Source organism: Apium graveolens, chromosome 3 (assembly GCF_009905375.1).
Source record: "Apium graveolens cultivar Ventura chromosome 3, ASM990537v1, whole genome shotgun sequence".
NCBI lineage: Eukaryota > Viridiplantae > Streptophyta > Magnoliopsida > Apiales > Apiaceae > Apium > Apium graveolens.
Genome location: NC_133649.1, coordinates 46,383,628 through 46,395,637, shown reverse-complemented (window position 1 = coordinate 46,395,637; position 12,010 = coordinate 46,383,628).

Sequence of the window (12,010 nt, the reverse complement as noted above, 5' to 3'; positions counted from 1 at the left end):
AGACAACTTAAGGAATACGAGATTAGATATCCTACTCATGACCTTGAGCTCGCGGCAATAGTATTTGCCTTAAAAATTTGGAGGCACTACTTGTATGGAGAGAAGTGCGAGATTTTCACAGACCATAAGAGCCTCAAGTACATATTTACGCAGAAAGAGCTCAACATGCGCCAGAGGAGATGGTTAGAACTAATCAAGGACTATGATTGTGAGATTCTCTATCATCCGGGGAAAGCCAATGTGGTGGCTGATGCCCTTAGTAGAAAGGAAAGACTCAGAATGATAACGACTTCGGAGGAGTTAATCAGGGATTTTGAAAGAATGGAAATAGAATTAAAGATAACCGGAACCGGAACTGAAAAGCTTTTTGAGATCTCAATGCAGCCAGAGTTATTGGAAAAGATCCGATTGTGCCAAGAGAAAATAATGAATGAAGGCAGAAAGTCAATGACTGGAGAGGAGATCCATACTGAGAAAGATGATAAAGGGATAATGAGGTACTCCTACCGGATTTGGGTTCCGAATGTTCAAGAGCTTAAAGATGAGATTTTGGATGGAAGCCATAGTTCAAGGTATTCCATTCACCCGAGAAGTACCAAGATGTATAGGGATTTGAAGGCATATTACTGGTGGCCCAACATGAAGAGGGACGTAGCAGAATGGGTAAACAAATGTTTGACTTGCCAAAGGGTAAAGGCAGAGCACCAGAGACCCAGTGGACTTTTATGACCCCTGGAGATTCCCGAATGGAAATGGGAACAGATAGCGATGGATTTTGTTGTAGGCTTGCCAAGGACGAAAGCCAATCATGACGCCATATGGGTAATTATAGACCGACTGACAAAGTCAGCTCATTTCATTCCTATCAATGAGAGATACACAGTCGATAGACTGGTGGACATTTACCTTAAGGAAATAGTGACGCGACATGGAGTCCCAGCGTCCATTGTCTCAGACCGAGACCCCAGGTTCAACTCCAGATTTTGGAGGAGCTTTCAAGAATGTGCGGGGACCAAGTTAAATATGAGTACCGCGTACCATCCCCAGACGGATGGGCAGAGTGAAAGGACCATCCAGACACTAGAGGATATGTTGAGAGTCTGTGCAATAGACCTTATAGGAAGTTGGGATGACCACTTGCCATTGATCGAGTTTTCTTATAACAATAGCTTTCATGCTAGCATCGGAATGCCGCCTTATGAGGCCCTGTAAGGAAGAAGGTGTCGATCTCCCTTATACTGGGATGAAGTAGGAGAGCGGAAGATGCTCGGACCCGAAGTGGTCCAAAGGACCAAAGACATATTGGATCTTATCAGAGGATGGCTTGTAGCAGCCCAAGACAGACAGAAGAAATATGCAGACTTAGCCCGAAAGGACAAGGAATATGAAGTCGGGGACTTAGTACTGCTAAAGGTATCCCCTTGGAAGGGATTAATGAGGTTCGGAAAGAAAGGAAAACTAAGCCCAAGATACATTGGACCTTTTGAGATATTAAGACGGATTGGAAAGTTAGCTTACGAGCTAGCCTTACCCCCTAACTTGCAACAAGTTCATAATGTGTTCCATGTGTCAATGCTAAGGAAGTATCATCGGGATGCCAGACACATAGTGGAGTACGAGCAGGTGGATATGCAACCAGATCTGACTTACGTGGAGAAGCCAGTAAGGATTATCGATAAGAAGGAGCAGGTGCTTCGGAACAAAGTAATCAAGCTAGTCAGAGTACTATGGCAGAATCATAATATGGAAGAATCAACTTGGGAACTAGAGAGTGCGATGCTAGAAAAGTACCCCCATTTGTTTTCTATTTGATTCCGGGACGGAATCCTTTTAAGGAGGGGAGACTGTAATAACCCCCAAAATTTTCAACTTTTTGTAACCCTTGTGAATAGTGTTTTTGCTGAATGAGAAAACTTTTCATGCCACACTATGTAGGGGTTCTGTTATGGATATTCTGAGATTTTATTAGTACTCTATATGGTATATAAGTGTATGTAAAGATCGTCAGAATCCAATTCCGAACACTTTGATTTTTCCCGGAAATCCACTAGATACGGAAAGAATTGAGTATAAGGTAACAGGATAAAAAGGATTTAAATTAAAGGATTATAAGAGAGGATCATAAAAGGAATATAATATATTGAGAAAGGTTAAGGGAACCTAAGTAATAAGATCCCGGGTATGATCCCTCAAACGATAAACGAAAACGAAAGTTAAGCGAACCGTATAACAGATCAGCGGTCATTAGGCAAACAATTAGGAAGTTAATCAAAGGGATTAGAGAGGATGATGTCACCCAACCAATGAGAAGAGGACAAGGAGGGAAAGATGACATCATAGCATGACATAAGCATGACATGGGAAGGAAGGAAATGTGGTGGAATATTAACCACACAAAATCAAGGTTAAATTGGTAATTAACCAAAAACAAATCAAATATTCAACCAACCAAGCCAAACAATTCATTTTTCATCAAAACAAGAACACAAGGCATTATATTTTCTTCATGCTCTTGGCTTTTTCATTTTCAAGAAGCTAGAATTTTCAAAACTCAAGATCAAGGCTTCCTAAATTGGTAAGATAATTCCCTAGTCATCCTTATGCATAGTTATGGCAATATTATGAGTTTAAGCCTTCAATTCTTTCTCAATCTTCTTCAAGAAATCAATGAAGAAGACAATGAATAGTGATTTCAAAGTTTTTAACTTGACTTTTTCTTGTTTTCCTTTAAGATCCAAGCTTTCCTAAGACTCCTCAAGTCTTCCTAAGGCTTCCTAGATACTCCCACCACTTCAAGGAAGGTATATCATCTCCAAACCCTAGATTCCTTTGTATAATAAGGTGATTTTGATTGTTATGATGATATAGTAGCTTAATGCTTGTGGTTTAGAGTTTGGGTTGGAGTGGTAGTGAAATGGAATGGTGAATCTTGTTGTTTTGGTTAAAAGAACTTAAGTATAGTTAAATTCAAGCTTATGCATAAGTATAAATGTTAATATTGAATTCATTGGGGCTGTTATGATGTGATAAGGATGGACTTTGGTTGTATGTATGGATTGAGGTTGAATTGTGATGGTTTTTGAATGGTTTAAAATTGGGAAATCGCATAAACATAGCCGTCGTAATGTCTGATTTACTTTAGACTGCTTTTGTTCATAACATTTGGACCCGAGAACTCCCTGCTAGATTTTGGCCATGTCCATATTTAGATAGCTCATGTTACGAGCTTCGTTTTGATATGTAGTTCGTTCGATTCCGATGCACGGTTTAGGAGAAACGACCGTTTCAAGTAACGGCATTTCGCGAACGAAACTTTTCCCCTCGCCTTACTTTGAAACATAGGTTAAAGACCAAAAAGGGTTAATTAATGTATGAAACAATTATGGTAAGTGTGTTAGGCAGTTGGTAAGACACCCGCGAAAGAATCACCTTAAAACCCGTAATGGTTAATTTATTAAATATGGTGGAGCCGAGGGTACTCGAGTGACTTAAGAGAATCAGTGAGCGCAAAACGAGCGTTAGAGTCTAAGTTGGTTAAAGTATAGATTTACAAGTGACTTTGGTTTAATTCCAACTTACTTGTTGTTTATAGGTTACCAGACTCGTCCCGAGCCTTTTATCACCCCAGTCGCTCAGGCAAGTTTTCTACCCGTTATACTGTTGTTGTGATGTATATGTGTATATGCATGATCTTGCGATAAATGCATATTTGTTATTAGAAAATTCTTGCGATATATTGTAGCATGTGATATGGTATATATGAATGCCTGTTTCTATTCTTGGATTATATATCTGTTGGTTAAAATGCTTACAGTTGCATAATACCTATACTAGAGATAAGCGGTATTGAGTTTACCCTTAGTATTGGGGATCAAAAGGTGAATATATTTCTAAACCGGGAGTCGATGTTCCCGAGTATAATATATATATTTTTATATATATATGGTTATATTTTTCAAAACTATTAATCGAATAAGGTTTATTCGATAACTTTAACTATATTTTATTATTGAATATTATTTCAAATATTCATCCGAGGACTTATGACTCCTTTATTTTATTATTGAATATTATTTCGAATATTCATTCGAGGGCTTATGACTCAGTTATATTATTAATGATTATTAATTGAATATTTATTTGAGGATGTATGACTCCGTTATTTTATTTAATGAATATTATTTATAATATTCATTCGAGGTATTATGACTCCGCTTGTTATTTAATAATATTCTCTATTTTATTAAATAATAATGTTTCGATAATCAAACTTATTTTCGATTATTCAAATAAAGATAGTACTTTCGTATAAGTATATCTTTGGTTATTTAATACTCATTTCAAGTATAAGTCTTACAACTTCTACTTCAATTATTTGTATAAAGATTATTCTTTATGGGAATATTATTTAAATAATAATATTCAGACATTTTCTAAATATATTGGGACTGATTTACTTCATTAAATCAGCATTACTCCAAACACTCTTTAAAGTGTTTTCGAGTCTTCAAATGATTTTTAAAAGTTAGAGCGGATCCCAAAACTCATTTCTATATTTAAGATCTTCCTTTAAAAAGGGGATTTAAATACTCGCTCAAAACCTGAGGGATCCGTCTCTATGGTGTATTTTATATTCGCAACAAGGTTGCAGTTTTGGTAACTGAATTGATTACTTACCCAACGTTCGGGAAGTAAGTCCATCTATCGAGTCGGCATAAGCAACATGGGCTCAGTGGGCGTCCATAATAGTGTAAGTGGCTTAGTGGGAGTCCATCAAATGCATAAGTGGCTGAGTGGCAGTCCAGCATAAGGTCCTATTGCGACCAGGGTGATGACCAGTGGGGAATTCGTCCATCTACTAGTAGAAAATGTTACTTATTGGTATCTTTGCCTGATCAGCAAGATATCGGGTTTATGCCACAATTGTTTTTCCCTTCCAAAAATTCATTGGATGTTACAAACTCTGTTCATACTTTACATGACAGAGGTTTTCAAGGACTGTATAAGGAAGATGTATATGTGGATATATATATATCGGAACTTAATGAAGTATATCATAACTTCATTTCCTTCAATACTACTTCAAAGATTTAATCTATTCAAATCTGTCTTGTAGTCTCATCTATATGATGAATTGTTAAAAGCTCGTTATACTTTGAACAGTGGTAGTTCAAGTAACTTTATAATTGATATAAGTATAGTGAAGTATTTGGTAACTTCATCCCTTGTTTTTACTTATATCTAGTAAGTAATTATCTTACACATGATAAAAGATTCTAGTAAGTATCCATTTAGATACTTGTATTATTGTTATCGCTATATATTATCTTGCGAGCTGTAAGGCTCACTCTTGCTTTATTTCTTCATCACACAACAACAGTTAGGAAAGATGGCCAGACTCCAGCAGACCCAGCGCAAGCGCGTGGGAAGCGTCCCGCGTCTTCCCGTTGATGTTGTAGCTGCTATAGCTGCAGAGGTAGATCTATTGGTAGATCAGGCATTCTACTTTTGAGAATCAAATTATGTATAATTATAACTTTTGGCAGATAATGGCAATTAACTGTAAATTTATCAAGTAATCATTTTGGGTTGTAATAACTTTTAAGTGTGGATTCAAGGACTTGTACTTATTTCAATTTCATCTCTGAGACTATAACGGGTTGTGGTGTGTGTTAGTGTGGGGTCACAGCATAAGGTTATTTATTATTAATTAAGTGAAGTGATATTGTGGAAAGAAAGACCGTGACGACCCGGATCCCTGACCCCGGATCTGGGGGTGTTACATTTGAGGCCCCCCCTTGAGAGTTGAGGAGAAGAACCTGGACTTTGTTAAGTCGTTGTAGTAGTATATCTGTGCAATTTGCTCGAAATAATTCAAGTGTTCTTCTGGGTCCCCCAATCCGTCAAATGATTCAAAGTTGTATTGTTTGAGGTTTCTCTGTCGAGGAATGGCTGAAAGGTGTTAGAGTTTCCCCAACCTCTATTCCGGCGTCCTTTTCCATCTTTATTTGGAGTTCATAAATCGTATCTTTGAGGTCCTTGCCCCCTCATCATCATCAGAAATGACCTCGGGGGTGGGGTCCCTCTGGGTCCCCTTGGTCTTGGCCTTGGCTATTAGCCTCTCCTCTTTTAGCTGCATTCTTTTTTGAATCTTTCGCTCCAGCTTTGCTTCTTATCACTTCTTATCTGTTCTCTCATCTCTTCCAACCTCTTCTTCCTGGTTGCTTCTGTCTCCTTCTTACTTTGGTTTTTTTATTTTTCTTCACCTTAGCTCCGATTCGGTCGAAGACAGATCTCCTAGATTGCTGGGAGTCTCCGGACTCTTCTTGATCACCTTCTTATTCAAATTGTAGCTGAGCCCGGGCTTGTTCTTCCCTGTAGAGTCTGATTGCTTCAGCCAATTCATTGCTTGTTAGGTTGGCTATATGTTCCTCGGCCACTGGAACATTTGTATACTTATATTAATCGAGCTCAACGATGTTTCTTGCATCCCTTGGTGTTACTACCCTCTCCAAGATCGGGGTATGTTGTGTCAATGGTTGCTCCTGGAGGGTATCTCGGTCGCCCCCCAGGGTCTTGTGCCTGAGAGTGGTCCTGGTCCTGAACCTGGGTACTTGCGGATGGTCTCCCAACCGTACTTTTTCATGCTCTTGCCATTATCTCAAGTACAAACAATAACTGACCAAGATTTGAAGATAAAAATGTAGATCTAAGGTTGCTTTTTGAAAATAACAAAAAATTTGAAGAACAACACCAAACAAACTTTCGTAGGTTTGTACAGGACTTTGCGAAGATCGCAGCCCCTTTGACACGACTTACTCGTAAGACAGAGAAGTTTGAATGGACGGAGAAATGCGAGAACAGTTTTCAAGAATTAAAGAAAAGGTTGATAACGGCCCCGATGTTGGCATTGCCGGAAGGAAAAGGAGATTTTGTGATATATAGTGACGCGTCGCACAAAGGATTAGGATGTGTGCTTATGCAGCACGGTAAAGTGATTGCGTATGCGTCAAGACAACTGAAGGAATACGAGATTAGATATCCTACTCATGACCTTGAGCTCGCGGCAATAGTATTTGCCTTATAAATTTAGAGGCACTACTTGTATGGAGAGAAGTGCGAGATTTTCACAGACCATAAGAGCCTCAAGTACATATTTACGCAGAAAGAGCTCAACATGCGCCAGAGGAGATGGTTAGAACTAATCAAGGACTATGATTGTGAGATTCTCTATCATCCGGGGAAAGCCAATGTGGTGGCTGATGCCCTTAGTAGAAAGGAAAGACTCAGAATGATAACGACTTCGGAGGAGTTAATCAGGGATTTTGAAAGAATGGAAATAGAAGTAAAGATAACCGGAACCGGAACTGAAAAGCTTTTTGAGATCTCAATGCAGCCAGAGTTATTGGAAAAGATCCGATTGTGCCAAGAGAAAATAATGAATGAAGGAAGAAAGTCAATGACTGGAGAGGAGATCCATACTGAGAAAGATGATAAAGGGATAATGAGGTACTCCTACCGGATTTGGGTTCCGAATGTTCAAGAGCTTAAAGATGAGATTTTGGATGGAAGCCATAGTTCAAGGTATTCCATTCACCCGGGAAGTACCAAGATGTATAGGGATTTGGAGGAATATTACTGGTGGCCCAACATGAAGAGGGACGTAGCAGAATGGGTAAACAAATGTTTGACTTGCTAAAGGGTAAAGGCAGAGCACCAGAGGCCCAGTGGACTTTTACGACCCCTGGAGATTCCCGAATGGAAATGGGAACAGATAGCGATGGATTTTGTTGTAGGCTTGCCAAGGACGAAAGCCAATCATGACGCCATATGGGTAATTATAGACCGACTGACAAAATCAGCTCATTTCATTCATATCAATGAGAGATACACAGTCGATAGACTGGTGGACATTTACCTTAAGGAAATAGTGACGCGACATGGAGTCCCAACGTCCATTGTCTCAGACCGAGACCCCAGGTTCAACTCCAGATTTTGGAGGAGCTTTCAAGAATGTGCGGGGACCAAGTTAAATATGAGTACCGCGTACCATCCCCAGACGGATGGGCAGAGTGAAAGGACCATCCAGACACTAGAGGATATGTTGAGAGTCTGTGCAATAGACCTTAAAGGAAATTGGGATGACCACTTGCCGTTGATCGAGTTTTCTTATAACAATAGCTTTCATGCTAGCATCGGAATGCCGCCTTATGAGGCCCTGTACGGAAGAAGGTGTCGATCTCCCTTATACTGGGATGAAGTATGAGAGCGGAAGATGCTCGGACCCGAAGTGGTCCAAAGGACCAAAGACATAGTGGATCTTATCAGAGGACGGCTTGTAGCAGCCCAAGACAGAGAGAAGAAATATGCAGACTTAGCCCGAAAGGACAAGGAATATGAAGTCGGGGACTTAGTACTGCTAAAGGTATCCCCTTGGAAGGGATTAATGAGGTTCGGAAAGAAAGGAAAACTAAGCCCAAGATACATTGGACCTTTTGAGATATTAAGACGGATTGGAAAGTTAGCTTACGAGCTAGCCTTACCCCCTAACTTGCAACAAGTTCATAATGTGTTCCATGTGTCAATGCTAAGGAAGTATCATCGGGATGCCAGACACATAGTGGAGTACGAGCAGGTGGATATGCAACCAGATCTGACTTACGTGGAGAAGCCAGTAAGGATTATCGATAAAAAGGAGCAGGTGCTTCGGAACAAAGTAATCAAGCTAGTCAGATTGCTATGGCAGAATCATAATATGGAAGAATCAACTTGGGAACTAGAGAGTGCGATGCTAGAAAAGTACCCCCATTTGTTTTCTATTTGATTCCGGGACGGAATCCTTTTAAGGAGGGGAGACTGTAATAACCCCCAAAATTTTCAACTTTTTGTAACCCTTGTGAATAGTGTTTTTGCTGAATGAGAAAACTTTTCATGCCACACTATGTAGGGGTTCTGTTATGGATATTCTGAGATTTTATTAGTACTCTATATGGTATATAAGTGTATGTAAAGATCGTCAGAATCCAATTCCGAACACTTTGATTTTTCCCGGAAATCCACTAGATACGGAAAGAATTGAGTATAAGGTAACAGGATAAAAAGGATTTAAATTAAAGGATTATAAGAGAGGATCATAAAAGGAATATAATATATTGAGAAAGGTTAAGGGAACCTAAGTAATAAGATCCCGGGTGTGATCCCTCAAACGATAAACGAAAACGAAAGTTAAGCGAACCGTATAACAGATCAGCAGTCATTAGGCAAACAATTAGGAAGTTAATCAAAGGGATTAGAGAGGATGATGTCACCCAACCAATGAGAAGAGGACAAGGAGGGAAAGATGACATCATAGCATGACATAAGCATGACATGGGAAGGAAGGAAATGTGGTGGAATATTAACCACACAAAATCAAGGTTAAATTGGTAATTAACCAAAAACAAATCAAATATTCAACCAACCAAGCCAAACAATTCATTTTTCATCAAAACAAGAACACAAGGCATTTTATTTTCTTCATGCTCTCGACTTTTTCATTTTCAAGAAGCTAGAATTTTCAAAACTCAAGATCAAGGCTTCCTAAATTGGTAAGATAATTCCCTAATCATCCTTATGCATAGTTATGGCTATATTATGAGTTTAAGCCTTCAATTCTTTCTCAATCTTCTTCAAGAAATCAATGAAGAAGACAATGAATAGTGATTTCAAAGTTTTTAACTTGATTTTTTCTTGTTTTCCTTTAAGATCCAAGCTTTCCTAAGACTCCTCAAGGCTTCCTAAGGCTTCCTAGCTACTCCCACCACTTCAAGGAAGGTATATCATCTCCAAACCCTAGATTCCTTTGTATAATAAGGTGATTTTGATTGTTATGATGATATAGTAGCTTAATGCTTGTGGTTTAGAGTTTGGGTTAGAGTGGTAGTGAAATGGAATGGTGAATCTTGTTGTTTTGGTTAAAAGAACTTAAGTATAGTTAAATTCAAGCTTAGGCATAAGTATAAATGTTAATATTGAATTGATTGGGGCTGTTATGATGTGATAAGGATGGACTTTGGTTGTATGAATGGATTGAGGTTGAATTGTGATGGTTTTTGAATGGTTTAAAATTGGGAAATCGCGTAAACATAGCCGTCGTAATGTCGGATTTACTTTAGACTGCTTTTGTTCATAACATTTGGACCCGAGAACTCCCTGCTAGATTATTACCATTTCCATTTTTAGATAGCTCATGTTACGAGCTTCGTTTTGATATGTAGTTCGTTCGATTCCGATGCACGGTTTAGGAGAAACGACCGTTTCAAGTAACGGCATTTCGCGAACGAAACTTTTCCCCTCGCCTTACTTTGAAACATAGGTTAAAGACCAAAAAGGGTTAATTAATGTATGAAACAATTATGGTAAGTGTGTTAGGAAGTTGGTAAGACACCCGCGAAAGAATCGCCTTAAAACACGTAATGGTTAATTTATTAAAAATGGTGGAGCCGAGGGTACTCGAGTGACTTAAGAGAATCAGTGAGCGCAAAACGAGCGTTAGAGTCTAAGTTGGTTAAAGTATAGATTTACAAGTGACTTTGGTTTAATTCTAACTTACTTGTTGTTTATAGGTTACCAGACTCGTCCCGGGCCTTTTATCACCCCCAGTCGCTCAGGCAAGTTTTCTACCCGTTATACTGTTGTTGTGATGTATATGTGTATATGCATGATCTTGCGATAAATGCATATTTGTTATTAGAAAATTCTTGCGATATATTGTAGCATGTGATATGGTATATATGAATGCCTGTTTCATATTCTTGGAGGTTGGTTAAAATGCTTACAGTTGCATAATACCTATACTAGAGATAAACGGTATTGAGTTTACCCTTAGTATAGGGGATCAAAAGGTGAATATATTTCTAAACCGGGGGTCGATGTTCCCGAGTATAATATATATATTTTTATATATATATGGTTATAGTTTTCAAAACTATTAATCGAATAAGGTTTATTCGATAACTTTAAATTTATTTTATTATTGAATATTATTTCAAATATTCATCCGAGGACTTATGACTCCTTTATTTTATTATTGAATATTATTTCGAATATTCATTCGAGGGCTTATGACTCAGTTATATTATTAATGATTATTAATTGAATATTCATTTGAGGATGTATGACTCCGTTATTTTATCTAATGAATATTATTTATAATATTCATTCGAGGTATTATGACTCCGCTTGTTATTTAATAATATTCTTTATTTTATTAAAGAATAATGTTTCGATAATCAAACTTATTTTCGATTATTCAAATAAAGATAGTACTTTCGTATAAGTATATCTTAGGTTATTTAATACTCATTTCAAGTATAAGTCTTACAACTTCTACTTCAATTATTTGTATAAAGATTATTCTTTATGGGAATATTATTTAAATAATAATATTCAGATATTTTCTAAATATATTGGGACTGATTTACTTCATTAAATCAGCATTACTCCAAACACTCTTTAAAGTGTTTTCGAGTCTTCAAATGATTTTTAAAAGTTAGAGCGGATCCCAAAACTCATTTCTATATTTAAGATCTTCCTTTTAAAAAGGGGATTTAAATACTCGCTCAAAACCTGAGGGATCCGTCTCTATGGTGTATTTTATATTCGCAACAAGGTTGCAGTTTTGGTAACTGAATTGATTACTTACCCAACGTTCGGGAAGTAAGTCCATCTATCGAGTCGGCATAAGCAACATGGGCTCAGTGGGCGTCCATAATAGTGTAAGTGGCTCAGTGGGAGTCCATCAAATGCATAAGTGGCTGAGTGGCAGTCCAACATAAGGTCCTATTGCGACCAGGGTGATGACCAGTGGGGAATTCGTCCATCTACTAGTAGAAAATGTTACTTATTGGTATCTTTGCCTGATCAGCAAGATATCGGGTTTATGCCACAATTCTTTTTCCCTTCCAAAAATTTATTGGATGTTACAAACTCTGTTCATACTTTACATGACAGAGGTTTTCAAGGACTGTAT